This window comes from Peromyscus californicus, unplaced genomic scaffold, assembly GCF_007827085.1.
Source record: "Peromyscus californicus insignis strain IS unplaced genomic scaffold, ASM782708v3 Scaffold_11__1_contigs__length_118956290, whole genome shotgun sequence".
Classification (NCBI taxonomy): Eukaryota; Metazoa; Chordata; class Mammalia; order Rodentia; family Cricetidae; genus Peromyscus; species Peromyscus californicus.
In genome coordinates this window covers 95,499,723-95,511,360 of record NW_026294402.1, presented here as the reverse complement: position 1 = coordinate 95,511,360, position 11,638 = coordinate 95,499,723, and positions in this window count along the sequence as shown.

The window sequence follows — 11,638 nt, the reverse complement described above, 5'->3', positions numbered from 1 at the left end:
GACGCGGGGCCCACGCTGCGCCTGGCGCGGCGGGCGGGAGGCCCCCGCCCGAAAGGGAGGCCCGGGAGGAAGTGCGCGCGGGGCCCGGCGGCAGGAGGGGGCGGGGAACAGGCCCGGCAGGCGGCGGCGGCGGCGGCGCCCCTCGCTCCTCAGCCGCACACTCGGGGTCACCAGCGCAAGCGCCGCCCCCTCACAGCCCGGCCATCTTTTCAGCACGGCACCGACGACTCCTCCAAGCGCGACTGCCGCCGCCGCCGCCGCCTGCCGAGCCGCGGCTTTAGGCGAGCTCACCCCGCCAGGCCGCCGCCGCCGCCGCCGCCCAGCGCGCACGACGAGGCCCGCTGTAGGCCCCTCCCTCGCGCCTGGCCGCCCTCACCCTGACTTCACGCGCCGCTCTAGCTCGGTTGGACCGGGGCCGCTCCGGCCGTGGTGGATGGTGCGGCGCTTCAGGCCCGCCCGCTAACGACGACCGTTACCCCAACGGGCAAAGACACTGTCATCCCCGAGACTCCCCCGCCGCCGTCGTCGCTAGCCCTCGCACGCATGCGCACAGCGCGCTCTCACCACCCCCCCCTCCCGCCCTTCCTTTCCCTCCGCTTCCCTTTTCCCCTGCTTCTCCTCTAAAAGCCCCCTCCACGCCCTCCCGGAGCTACCGGCTCGCCGGGCGCATGCGCAACCCCCCACCCGACCCTACCGCCTTTCGCCCTTACGCGTGCGCTTTGACCGCCCACCCAGAAAACCGGATAAACACATTAGCCCGCTCACGCCAGCCCCGCCCTGCCCCGCCGCCAGCCCACCCGGAGCGCCACTGCGCATGTCTGGCCCTCCACTTACGGCTCCCGGGACGGAGCATGCTCAGTGCGAGCCGCAGGCTCTCACCGCCCTTCCCCCCTGCGCTCTCAAATTCCCTCTCCTGAGGTTGTGTGGGTTGTGGTGAACTGGGTAGCGGGCACGGGCCTTCTCTCGCGTGGGCTGTCCCCGTCGCGCGCCGTGTGGCGGGCGGTGGGCCTGGGGTCCCAGCGCGGCCTCCCCACGTTTCGCTGACCGCGGTGGGAGGAAGCAGCCTAGCACGGCCGCCGGCCCCGCCTCGCCACCTTCCTCCCGGAACCTAGCGCGTGGCCGCCGTGGGCTAGCGGCTGGCCAAGTTTGAAGGCCACTCCTTCAGGTCCTCAGTGAGACTGCCCTTGTGCGTGGACACACCTCATGATGTATGGTCTTGTTCTGTAGAGTCGGAAACAATCCGAATCCTTCGTTGTGCTGCACTTACCAAAAAAAAAAGCTTTTGCCTTTTTTGCAGAAGGGCTGAGGACGCTGGGTTATAAATAAAAGCTTAACTGAGCGTGCTTCTCCCCTCTCAAAATACAAATCCTTTTTTGGGTAGCACAATTAGAAACTGCTCTTCGGCATATTTTTTTGCACATAATAAACGCTGTACACGTTTGCAAAGTGAAAATTACGACGCGCAAATCTTCTTACATACGTGTCCATACGGCATACCAAAGGGCTAATTTTAGGGACTGGCCCATAAGTTATCAAGGAAACCCGTGGAGTCTTGGTTTCCATTTGAAGACAGATTCTGTTTTTGTTTTTGTTTTGTTTTGTTTTTTAAAAAAATCTTAACATATAGTACCAGTAAGAGTCTAATTTCCTAATTTTATATAGCAGCAGAGTGAGTAAAGCTGTGGAAAATGTATTTGGTAGTCACACATGGGAAACGATAAGTATTCTAAAATTAGCTCATTTTAAAGGCTCCATCTGCCTTTTCTTTTTATGATAGCTCTTTCTAAGGTCACTTTCAACTAAAACCGCTCTACAGTTCTATTTTTACTCCAGATTCTCAGGTCTTCTCCCACAGCACATAGGTTGTTCTCCTCCAAAGGAGAAACTTGAAGGGTAAACTAATCAGCCTTGCTCACAGCCAGGCAACATAAATGAGCAGTCACGCTAGGTAAGGGATTACCTGCAGGCATTCATTTTTCCCCTAACTGTATTTTAAAAATCGTTTGAGAGGCACACACCCCAAATTAAGATTATTGATGGTGTGTGTGAGTCAGAGTTAAACCTATTCTTTTTGTAGTTTCTGGAATTGGTCGCAAATGGTAATAGATTATGGCACTAAAAGCAAGCCATCTTGAACTGTATCCCTTTCTTTTATTGGCTTCCTTGAGCATTGCCTGAAAAGGGATCAGATAGATTGTTCATAGACAATAAATTGCTTAGACTAAATATTTAGGAAAAATCACATATACTTCAAATCCACTAAGAATGTCCACTTAATATCATTTTTCATATTTTATATTTTTAACTAATGTTTGGGAATAAAAGTATCAGGATGGTCGGATCCAACAAAAATAGAAAATCCAGTTTAGGGAAAATCGGGTTAACGTCCTGCAAATGATTATTTGCCTAGGATGACTGCCAATTTATACAGCCTGGTTGTAAAACCACCAATTATTTGAATAAATAATTTATTTTACAATAAATAGTTTGGGATTTATAGAATTATTATTTCACAGAAGGTTGCATATTCTACACTCAGGTTTCCCTATCATTAGCATCATATATCTATATGGTGTATTTCTCACATTTAATGAGTCAATACAATATCAATAACTAAAAGCCATATCTTTTGCTTGAGTTACTTTCACACAGCTGTGACCACAGTACCAGAAAGAAACAAGATTTGTTTTCGCTCATGGTTTCAGACGGTTTCAGTTCATCGTAGTAGGGAAGGCAGGGTCACCACATGCTGACCAGAACAGATAGCAGCTGTTGTTCATATCATACAAACCAGGAAGCCGGGCTGCAGGCACGAGGGGCTGGGTCTGACATCCAAAGATCTATACCAAGTGACGGGCTTCTATCTAGGTCTCCATTCCTAAATGCCCCCCAAAATGGCCAGGCCAGCCTGTGGGGATGTTTCCAATTCATATTTAATTATAATGTTCATATTCAAATTTCTTCTAAGACCCTCTTCCTGCTCCAGGATACCACACTAATTTAGACACCCTGTCTACTTGAGTTCCTCTTGGCATCCATGTAGCTGGAGTTTTCTCCAGTCCTGCCTGGCCCACAGTCAGGACAATCTCTCACCTGCCAGTCCCCCAGCCACTCAGACCCAACTGAGTAAACACACAGACTCTTATATGCTTACAAACTGTATGGCCATGGCAGGCTTCTTGTTACCTAGTTCTATCTTAAATTAACCCATTTCTATTAATCTATACTTTGCCACGTGGCTCATGGCTTACCGGTACTTTACATCCTGCTCCTCATCATGGCGGCTGGCAGCGTCTCTCTGCCTCAGCCTTCCTGTTCCCAGAATTCTCTTTCTGCTTGTCCCACCTATACTTCCTGCCTGGCTACCGGCCAATCATCATTTCATTTATTAACCAATCAGAGCAACACATTCACAGCATAGAGAACATCCCACAGCACATCCAGGTAGATTTTCATCTTCTCCAACAATTTTTAGTATAGAATTTAGTATTCACTGGTTATCTGAAATTGAGATTTAACCTCATTCTGCATTTTATCTGGCAACCTAGGGTATGTTGACTATCACCTTTTTTTATGACTGGGTCTAATTTGGTAACCCAGGCTGTCCTCAAATTCTGGATCTCTTGCCTCAGGCTCTAAATATTGGTATTACAGGCATTCAGAGGCTCAGGGGTCACCATTCTAATAGTCCACTAATGAGGTTATAAATTGGTAGAATATTTCTTAAGCTCAAAGCTTATAAGATGGAAGAACCTCAGAATCAACAGTTCTACTGCTAGCAATTTAGTATATATTAGGCATTCTTAATGATTCTTGGCTCATAGCAAACTTATTTATTTGCTTTTGGTTTAGTTAGGCTGGCCTGGAAATCACAATGTAGCCAGAGCCTCCATCCTCCACCTCCTGAATGCTAAGATTACAGGCCTGTGCACCTATTCCTGGCGGGTTCCTGATAATTTTAGTCTTAGTGTCTTTTCACAGCATCCCCAGGTGAAAAAGAAACAATGTATAAAAAAATAGCCAGGTATGGCACCCCACACCTTTAATCCCAGCACTCCGGAGGCAGGCAGGCAAATCTCTGAGTTCCAGACCAGCCTGGTCAACAGAGAGAGTTCCAGGACAACCAGGTGTTGTGTGGTATTTTGTTTGTGTTCTGACAAATAAAGATTGCTTAGAGTCAGAGGGCAGAGCTAGCCACTAGTTAACCATAGAGGTCTGGAGGTCTATACAGAGAGGAGACAGGAAGTGACAAGGCGGGGCAGAGAGAAGATCTAGGCCCTTTTCAACAGAGGAATGGAAGAGATAGGAAGCTACAGGCAGCTGCTCCCTGTTCTCTGATCTTTCAGGTTCTTACCCCAATATTTGACTCCTGCTTTTTTTGTTTTGTTTTGTTTTTTGTTTTTCAGGACAGGGTTTCTCTGTGTAGCTTTGTGCCTTTCCTGCAACTCACTCTGTAGCCCAGGCTGGCCTTGAACTCTCAGATATCCACCTGGCTCTGCCTCCCGAGTGCTGGGATTTGACTCCTGATTTTTTATTGTTAAAGATTAATTAGATTTACGCTTCAGGCAGGGATACACAGAGAAACTATGTCTCAAAAAAAAAGAAAGTATTACTTGTTACATCCAAATAGTCTATGATAAAGTAACTCAGATACATTGTGGTGATACTTTGTACTCTAACAAATACAATTTGCCTGAAGATCAGAGAACAGAGCCAGCCACTAGATTAATCAGAAGCCAGGCAGTGGTGGCATACATCTTTAATCCCAGCACTTGGGATCTCATGCCTTTGCTCCCAGTATTTGGGAAGCACACATGCCATTAATCCTAGCACTAGGAAGGTTGAGACAGGAAGTAGAATGACTGGACAGAGAAAGGCATGTAAGTCGGGAGGAGACAGGAACTGAGCCCTTTCGGCTGAGGACTCGGGCATTCAGTCTGAGGATTGGTGCGTGGGGACAGGATCTTAACCTTTCAGCTGAGGAGTTGGCAAGTGGCTGTGGCTTGTTTCCTCTGATCTTTCAGCATTTACCCCAATATCTGGCTCCAGTTTTTTATTATAAGACCAACTAGGATTTGCGCAACAATACATTTCATTATCAAATGAATATAATCTTTATTAATAAGATGGGTATACTTCTTAGTCTGAACGGAGGACTCCAGTTCAGTTTCCAGCGCCCTCATGGCAGATCACAACCATTTGTAACTCCACTTCCAGGGGATCTGATGCCCTCTTCTGGCCTCCACAGGCACTACATGTACATGATACACATACATGTAGACAAAACATTTATACACATAAAAATAAATCTTTTAAAAAATATTCCGAATATATTACCTCCTTGATAGGAATGTATAATGATCTAATGTTGAAACTATGACCTATCTGACGCTAACAGTCTACAGAATGTCCAACAAATGTCAAATATTTCTATGCTTTGTCAAAAAGTTGATAAATAGGCCAGGCATGGTGGTGCATTCCTTTAACTGCAGAACTTGAGAGGCAAAGGAATGTGGATCGCTGTAGCATGAATTTTTTTTTAATTTTATCTTTTTATTTTTTTATTTTGCAATACAATTCAGTTCTACATATCAGCCACAGATTCCCTTGTTCTCCCCCCTCCCGCCCCCCTTTCCTTTCCCCCAGCCCACCCCCCATTCCCACCTCCTCCAGGGCAAAGCCTCCCCTGAGGACTGAGATCAACCTGGTAGACTTAGTCCAGGCAGGTCCAGTCCCCTCCTCCCAGGCCAAGCCAAGCGACCCTGCATAGGCCCCAGGTTTCAAACAGCCAACTCATGCAATGAGCACAGGACCCAGTTCCACTGCCTGGATGCCTCCCAAACAGATCAAATCAATCAACTGTCTCACCCATTCAGAGGGCCTGATCCAGTTGGGAGCCCCTCAGCCATTGGTTCAGAGTTCATGTGTTTCCATTCGTTTGGCTATTTGTCCCTGTGCTTTATTCAACCTTGGTCTCAACAATTCTCACTCATATAAACCCTCCTCTTTCTTGATAATTGGACTCCACCCAGAGCTCCACCCAGGGCCTAGCCATGGATCTCTGCATCCAGATCCCTCAGTCGTTGGATGGGGTTTCTAGCATGACAATTAGGGTGTTTGGCCATCCCATCACTGTAGCATGAATCTTAAAAAGGTCTTATTAATAAAAACAAACCTGAAGCCAGGTATTGGGGTGAACACTGGAAGATCAGAGAAGCAGAAAAAGCCACAGCTTTCTCACCTCGCCAATTCCTCAGCTGATCCTGTTTCCTCAGACTGGAAGCCTCTGAGTTCTCATATCCAAATGGATCTCAGCTGAACTGCTGCTCTAAAGCCTAAAAGCTTAACCAGGTTCTAGTTCTGGTTTTCATGCCTTATATACCTTTCTGCTTTCTGCCATCACTTCCTGGGATTAAAGGCATGAGTCACCATGCCTGGCTGTTTCCAGTGTGGCTTTGAGCTCACAGAGATCCGGATGGATCTCTGCCTTCGGAATGCTAGGATTAAAGGTGTGTGTGCCACCATTTTCTGGCCTCTGTATCTAGTGGCTGTTCTGTTCTCTGACCCCAGATAAGTTTATTAGGGTGCACAATATTTTGGGGAACACAATATCACCACAGATCTCTGTAAATTCAAGGTCAGCCTGGTCTACAGAATTAGTTCTAGAACAGCCAGGGTTTTACATCGAAACCTTGTCTCAAAAAGAAATAAGAGTGATAAATAAACCTTGTGCTTTCCTATGAGTTTATGTCAATGTAATTGTTTCTATTTTTTAAAAGATTAATAGACCTAATCTAAATTTTCAATTTGAAGCACTACCTACATTATCATACATCTCTGTTATAGATTATTATATAGCTATTAAAACTTTTATAAGGCTGGTGTGGTTTGAATAAGATGACCCCTTAATCTTAGGCATTTGAACAACTGGTACCCAGTTGATGGCACTGTGTGGGAGGTTTAAGAGGTGTAGCCTTGGTGGAGGGAGAATGTCACTTGGTGCAGGATTTGAGGTTGCAAAGTCTCACTCCATTCCCAACATGCTTTCTCAGCTCCATACTTGTGGTTCAAGATGTGAGCTCTCAGTTGCTGCTGCTGCCCCTGCTGCCTCAACTCCGTCATCAAGGACTCTAACTCTGGAATCATGAGCCCAAATAAGCTTTTATAAGCTACTTGATTATCGTGTTTTTATCATAGCAAAAGAAAAGTTACTAATACAGTTCAGCAAGGTGCCACACACCTGAAGTTCCAACATTTGGAAAACTGAAGCAGGAAGGTTACTTTACCCAGGCATTCGAGACAAACCTGGACAACATAGCAACCACACGTCTCAAAATGAATTAATTAAAATGTTAATATGTTCTTTTAGATTTCTTTTTATTGTTTTTAATTATGTGTGTGTGTATGTGTGGCTAAGTGTATGTGAGTGCAGGTGCCCTCAGAGGCCAGAGTTCTGACCTCCAATCTCCTTGGAGCTGGAATCATAGACATTCATGAGCTGCCCAACGTGGATATTGGGAACTAAACTCAGATCCTGTGCAAGAGCAAAGCATGCTCCTAGCTAAGCATCTCTCCAGCCCCATACCTTTTTTTTAGACACAGTCTCACTATTACACCAAGTCTGGACTTGAACTCACTATGTAGCTGAGCATGACTTTGAACTCTTGATTCTCTTGCCTCTGTACCCAAGTGCTGTAACTACAAGCATGTACCTCCCAAGTTCCCGGTCACAGGCATGAGCCAACATGCCCAGTGACTATCTACTTCTTGAAACTAGGCATGGTGGTGCAGGCTTGCAAGCTCAGTACTTGGGAGGAGGAGGAGGAAGATCAGGAAAGGGGGAGGAAGAAGAGGACTTTACACACCGACTATCAAAACGGAAATGTTTTTCTGGACGGTGAGTGTCTTAGTTAAGGCTACTATTGCTGTGATAAAACACCATGACCAAAAGCAATTTGAGGAGGCAAGAGTTTATTTTACATTCTCACACCACTGTTCATCATCGAAGGAAGTCAGGACAGAAACTCAAACAGGGCAGGAACCTGAAGGCAGGAGGAGTTGATACAGAGGCCGTGGAGGGTTGCTACTTACTGGCTTGCTCCCCATGGCTTGCTCAGCCTGTTTTCTTATAGAACCCAGGTCCACCAGACCAGGGATAGCACCACCCACAATAGGCTGGGCCTTCCCTCATCAATTGCTAATTAAGAAAATGCCTTATAGGATTGCCTACAGCCCGATCTTTTTGTGGGATATTTTTGTTTGTTGTTTGTTTGTTTGTTTGTTTCAAGATAGGGTTTCTCTATATAATCCTAGCTATTCTAGAACTCGCTCTGTAGACCAGTCTGGCCTTGAACTCACAGAAATCCACCTGTATCTGCCTGTAGAGTGCTGGGACTAAAGGTGTGCGCCACCCCATCTTTACGGAGGCATTTTTTTAATTGAGCATCCCTCCTCTCAGATGACTTTAGCCTGTGTCAAACTGACATAAAACTAGCCAGCACAGTGAGAGTGTGGGAAATACTTTTTCTGGTTACTGTGTGTACATTCACAACGAATTAAGCTTCCCTATCCTGTTCTCTACCCCTGCCAAGCACTTGCCTCTTCCATTATACCTGCCACGCTAAGCTGAAGTTGTTGGTCTAGTTTAATGTTGTAACTGTTACGAAGTCGGCACTTGCACCCTGTCTTTATTCTCACTGCCTGGCATAGGGTTTGAAGCCGCGTGGGAATTAGATCACTGTTAAAGTACTGATTACTAGAAATCTGATGTCTGTGAAGCCGCCAGGATAGGCATGGGCAAACATTCACTTTTTCCCTGGGGACAGTCATAAAACTTACCATGTTCAAGACAGTTCTCACTTCATCTTCATCAATGTCAATTCTAAGTTATTGAATAAAGCCCCAAGTATGGATTGATTTGAAACACTCAGGATATCACACACAAGTTTGTATTGATTGCACTCTGTCTAGCATTTTGGACACAGTAAATGTAGAAGTTGTTGACATTAAGCTTTCAGAAAACAAAGGTCCAGCTGGCACTGTGGGGGACTTTCTGAAGGGTTAGGCCCTTTTAAAATCATGAAATAGCTGTCTACTTTCCTCTCCTCTCCTTCTCTATCCACTCCATTTTAAAATCACTTTTTTTAGAGTTAGCATCCAAAGTAAAGGAAATTCAGTGTAGCCCTGGCTGTCCTGGAACTCTCTGTAGACCAGGCTGGCCTCAAATCCTTATAACGTTTTCATATACAATGATGTGTTTTGTGCCCCCTTACTTTTCTTCCTCCTCCAAAGTCTGCATTGCAATGATGTTCCCTCTCCACCCTTCTTACCTGTCATTCTCCCTTCTGGCCCAGTATCTCAGCTCGTCACCTTCACCATTACTCCTATCTAACCAAGCTTGAACACATGTCGAACCTGCAGTTACTGTGGATAATTATCAATAAGTTCAACCTACAGGAAAGTGGTAACAGGTTAATTAAAAATAAAGTTAAATTTACACATTCAGACACTGGCCAGATAAATACTTAAATAAAAAGTAGAGTCTCGCCGGGCGGTGGTGGCGCACGCCTTTAATCCCAGCACTGGGAGGCAGAGCCAGGCGGATCTCTGTGAGTTCGAGGCCAGCCTGGGCTACCAAGTGAGTTACAGGAAAAGGCGCAAACCTACACAGAGAAACCCTGTCTCGAAAAACAAAAAAAAAAAAAAAGTAGAGTCTCAGATAGATCCAGGCTAGCCTCTCCAAGTGTAGCTGGGGTTGACCTTGAACTAATCCTCTAGCCTCCAGCTCTGAGTGCTGAGATTACAAACATGAACCACGTTGTACTGGTTTTATGTGGTGCTGGAGATCCAACCCAGGGCTCTGTGCATGCTATGAAGCATTCCACCATCTAATCGACATTCCCAGCCCCAGAACAATACTTCTCTATAGAAACCCCGTCACCAGATGAAATTAGACCAGGATCTAATCCAAACCAGTACTCCTGTCCTTTCGTAATGCCTCTCTGACCTAGCAGATTTCCTCCTTCTGGCTAGAGGTCAGAGTCCTCACAGCTCAGTCCCAGCACCTCAGGGGAAGCTTTTCCCCTCCATTCCTGTGACCATGTCCCTGTGACCTTCAGATCAACACTCATAATGCATTTATTTCATCCAAACAACATTTAGTGGTTTTAGCACTCATTTCTTTTACATCTTCACCTTCATCCTCTCTGGGTCTAACCCGAACAAAGCGCCTTGCTTAGTGGCCTGTTCTAGTACAGTACCAGACACATATTAAAGTACCAACTAAATGTGACTGTCTTTATTCCCTAAGATGCTTTCAATACCATCCAAATGCCTATTAAATTTGTCCATTCATTTATGCAACCAACATTTATTGCCAGTTATATGCCAGGCATTCAGAATACAAAAATGAATAATTCAACATTCTCCAGCCCTCAAAGAGTTCACAGTCTAGTTGGGGTGGCAGCTATGTACACAGCTTATTTATAATTCAGAGTTGCAGGATTTAGGGATATTCTCAAGGCAACTCTGAAATGTCTTAGCAGAGAGTTCTGTAACATTGTGGGTTGAACTAGTTCACGTGCACTTTCCTGAGAAAAGATCTGCAATTATTCATAGCATTGTTGCTAAGGGGAAATGTGTTCTGCATTCCAAACAGTCAATTTAAAAATTGAATTTTTGGAACACAGCCCATTTGCCCCTGGAGATGTCTATTTCTCCCATGTCTCAGAATCCCCATTTGTCTAAGGACAATTTCTATTTCTTGATGATTCCCACCTGTTCTCTATGGCCTGTGGTACAACCTGAGGGTCTTTCGGTCACCAATTCACACACCTGGGCTCCACACTCTATGATTGAGATAGCTCTCTGGTCAACCAGGTCTCCAACATGTTAAAATAAAGGAGCCTCAGATCTAAGTTCTGATGATTTACCCCTTCACTGTTGGAGACGTTAGTGAGAAAGAAGCCATTACGTGGGTGGAGACAGTTTGGAATCCCTGTTGTGGGAAATGAGAGGGAAAGCTGATTAGGGAGACATGGAGAATTACAGGAATGATTTTTATCTTTTTTTTTTTTATTTGAGACAGGGTCTTTCTTTGTAACCCTGGTTGTCCTGCATCTTGCTGTGTAGACCCAGCTACCTCAAACTCACAGAGATCTGCCTGCCTCTGCCTCTGCCTCTGCCTCTGTGTCTCCAATGCTGGGATTAAAGGGTTGGGCCACCACACCATGCTCAGGAATGATTTTAAAAGGATATATCTCTTGGGTAAAATAGGACTTACAAAAAATTTCTAAGTGTACCATCCTGGGCCATAAAGTTTTAAAAGTACTCTTTGCAACTCATAAGTAGGCTCGGTTAAAAATGAAGATTTCAATTGTTTAAAAATTGTTAACATTAGCTGGGCGGTGGTGGCGCACGCCTTTAATCCCAGCACTCGGGAGGCAGAGCCAGGTGGATCTCTGTGAGTTCGAGGCCAGCCTGGGCTACCAAGTGAGTTCCAGGAAAAGGCGCAAAGCTACACAGAGAAACCCTGTCTTGAAAAACCAAAAAAAAAAAAAAAAAATTGTTAACATTTAGCTCGGCGTGGTGGTACACACCTGCTCTACACAACAAGTTGTCGGACTGCTAGGACTATGTA